This window comes from Crocuta crocuta, unplaced genomic scaffold, assembly GCF_008692635.1.
Source record: "Crocuta crocuta isolate KB4526 unplaced genomic scaffold, BGI_CrCroc_1.0 scaffold89, whole genome shotgun sequence".
In the NCBI taxonomy this organism is placed as follows: Eukaryota; Metazoa; Chordata; class Mammalia; order Carnivora; family Hyaenidae; genus Crocuta; species Crocuta crocuta.
Genome location: NW_027551559.1, coordinates 2,333,684 through 2,337,406, shown reverse-complemented (window position 1 = coordinate 2,337,406; position 3,723 = coordinate 2,333,684). Strand labels below are relative to the sequence as shown.

Sequence of the window (3,723 nt, the reverse complement as noted above, 5' to 3'; positions counted from 1 at the left end):
AATATTACAATTGGAATAGTGAGAGAATATAACCATTGAACAGCCTTTGTTAGACAGGGTGGTAGCCTATAGGACACATTTAATAATACAATAACGAAGCACAAGTACCCACCTTAATATGCAGATATATATCTCTTATGTTTATATGAATGCTCATAATTTACAAGCCACTTGTGCTCTTACTTATTTGATCCTGAAATCGATCTTTCCCGGTGTTCTATCCTGTTGTACCCATTTTTCAGCTGAAAAAACTGAGCTAAAGTCTGAGTATCACATTAATAATCGCTTCTCGGCCTTTTGGCTAAGATCAAGTGTAGTATCTGAGTATCACATTAAGTGGCCAAGGACACAGCTAAGAAGAGACAGACTGGGACCCACCCAAAGCCAACACTCTCTCCACATCTCTGCACCAGCACAAAACAGAATCCCAAATAGCATTACACTATAGCATAAACATATCTCATTATTTTACACATGTATTTTATATATAATATATAGAACACACACACACGTGTGTGTGTGTGTGTGTGTGTGTATTCATTGTAGATCAGAGCCCAACTTCTTCCTCTAGAAATGTATATCTGATATGAAATGAGAATTAAGGGAATAATAAGTTTCAATCAATGCAATTCATTTTACAGATAACTTTTGAGGAATCTCACCAAGGGATACACGTGACTATGTGTCTAAGATGGAAAGCTTCCAGGAAGTACTATTTCACTTATTTAGCCATTATTTCCAATGTGTCAAAAACTAATTGATACAGAGTATAACTTCAATATCCTAATATAGCTAAGACATTTCCTACAACTCAATTCACCATGATAACGAGCTTGAGAGCACACCCAACAGCTATGTGAGCAAAAGATAAACAACTAGAAGTTTACAACTACACATTTTTGTTATGGGTCTTAACATTTTTACTGGACTAAAAGCACAGTATGATCAAATACTTCTGCGAGCTTCCTCTGTTAGAGGTACTGTTTGTGAATATAATTAGATTCATTAAACCCAACCAGGCAGTGTATTAATCAGTAGGCTAGATTGGCAGACAATGTGATAGAAACTATTTATCTATGACATGTTTAATATTTTACATTAATACAGAAAGCTGTTGCTTTGGCATATAATCAGATAAATGTGAGGCCAGCAACAAATAATGTGAACTGCTCCCACTCAAATTAACTTTTCACCCACACCCACATAACACTTCTCACAAAGCCATCCAAGTACCGAGAACACCTTTGGAATATGGATGATGAAAACCATCATGGAAGCCAACCGAAGAATCTGGCTTGACAATGTTCTTCTGACTAGTGAATCAGCCCGCAAAGACCCACCGTACCACATCTTCGATGAAAGTGCTGGATTCAAAAATACGCCTGAATTCTCTTGGTATTTCCTGCTCTGAATGGTAATTCAGAGGTAATTCATTCTCTGTATGCGGTGCTCCAGTTTAAGTACTCTCAACTATGTGGCATCTTTCGAAAATAAAAATCTTTATTAAAAATAAAAACTTTCGGAAAGAGCAATGCTCACATCACCAAGTCTGCACTACAGAAGTAAAAATAATGTTCACACAGAGAAACATTAACAAATGGATGTTCAAATCATCTGCGGACAGTCATGAGAAAAAGAAGAAGGAGCATTTTTGGATGTTCAAAATGCAACAGTTCTAATTTTAGTTCAATTGTCTTGTTAACCAAATGCATTAGTCCATACCAAGTACACCTGACTTTATGGACAAGCAAATGACAACAAATTAGTTTAAATGAAGTTTTATTGTTTTCTTATATAAGGAAAGTCTGATGAAATGACTCTAGAGAACTCTCCAGCAACACTACATCGATGCATACTGTGTCAAAGAGAACTCTGATAAAGCACTGTGGAAAGGAGCAAGTTCTGTAATATTTTCAGGAAAGCACTGCATTTTCAATTATATGTCAAAAGTAATGTTATATTTGAGAATACGATACCTTCATTTTTAATTTTAAAGGTCATTATGAAAGTGACATTATCCTCAGAAATTATTTAACAAAACTATAAATTGCATTTTCCAACTAATTTCATTTGAAATTCATTTTCTCGCCAATGAACCATTTCACTGGGAGAAAGCCTTGGCTTGTGTTCCACTGTGGAAGATGTAAAGTTGATGGAAATATTGTAATTCGACAGTGCATGACTTTTATTACAAACAATGACAACACCAGTGACATCTATAATGATTAGGTTGTACAACTACACAAACATTCACCAAATGAAATAACTCCTTTCCACAAGACGATGATAATTTTATTAGCGCAACAACCTCATGTACTTACTACGACTGCCATTCGATCAGGTACTACCATTTTCAACCAAGAATATAACATAAAACTCACATATGCAGCACACGTAGTTTTACTCATGCTCATCGGCGCCTGTCTGCGTACACACATAGGCACAGAACAGTATCTGCTAGTCCTTTAAGAATCACGTTAAAAACTGAACAGCAGACTCCAAAGGAAAAGAAAAAAAAGAAATGTCTCCCTCAGTTATTGGTTCTTTTTGGAAGAAATCTTATGTTAAAACAATGCCACGAGCACAATAGTGTGTTTGAAGTGCTCTTGGAAAGTTTTCTAAACACGTAGAAGGTGAAACTAACACGACACAGGTAAAGCTAATCACACCACTGAGTTAACTCAAGCCTTACAGAGCTTCCTGCAACGCCGAGACGTGTTAGCTGTATAATTAAAGGCCTCCCAAATTTCACCATCTAACTCTAGATACAAGCATCTTCATTCAAGTCCTGAGATCCTGTGGCCCACAGAGCTGTAGGGATGCCACTGAACACTTCCCCCAAAAGCATGCAACATGGATTCTGCATGTGGCAAAGAGAATTTAGGGCAGCGTAAAGCACCCAGTCCACGTCTGAGGATGCCCGCCCCTGTGTGTCATACGTCTCCTAGAACGAGCCCCTGAAATCATGCACAGGTTCATCCCTGTAATTCTCCATGAGTCATATCAAACACTTCATGGGATTTTAGAAGCGGTGCCGCTTGAAAGCCTTTTAATCCTGTGGGTGAATTACTAACTGCAAAGAGCTGAACAGGAGTACCGCCGGACGCTGAGCTCCTGATGGAAGGATGCACAATGCGAGAACTCCTGGGTAGTTGGACCACCTCCCTATTTTCATGGAAGTCGTTGCAGAAAATCGCAAGCGTCTTACACACTGGTCACATAGTTCCAAAAAGTGAAAAATCTAAGCACGCCAGGCCCACAGTACGCTCGTAAGATAGCCCTTTTCCAAACCAACATATTTGCCCGACAGCATTAGGCATGCATGTTAACAACACCTTTCAGGGCCGAAGCAAATCAGCTCAGTTCAGCCGAAGCGCACAAGGGGAAGAAACATCTCGGAACCTCAACGCGCCCCTCTTTTCCTTTATTTGCACACCCTTCGCTACCCCTGCATGGACCAACGAAACACAACTTTGGGCATTCGGGAAGTGGCTGTCCTTTGTTGGAATCGCACACGCACACACACACACCCCAAAAATCCCTGAGACTGCTTTCCTACCCACGACCAGGGAGGCTGCACCACCTCTCCGGCGACTTAATTCCGAACGCAGTCGCTCGAAGCAGCTGAGCAGCAATCGATGAGAACACACCACACGCCAGAATAAGGGGAAGGTCGGCGAACAAGAAAAACAGCGTTGCCTTTCAGCCATTAATTAACCGATC

The 3,723-nt window shown here is 39.8% G+C and overlaps 1 pseudogene; it reads left to right on the top strand.

The window, feature by feature from the left end:
• Nucleotides 1-281: 281 nt before the first annotated feature.
• Nucleotides 282-379, top strand: LOC144219470 (U2 spliceosomal RNA; annotated as a pseudogene).
• Nucleotides 380-3,723: the final 3,344 nt, after the last annotated feature.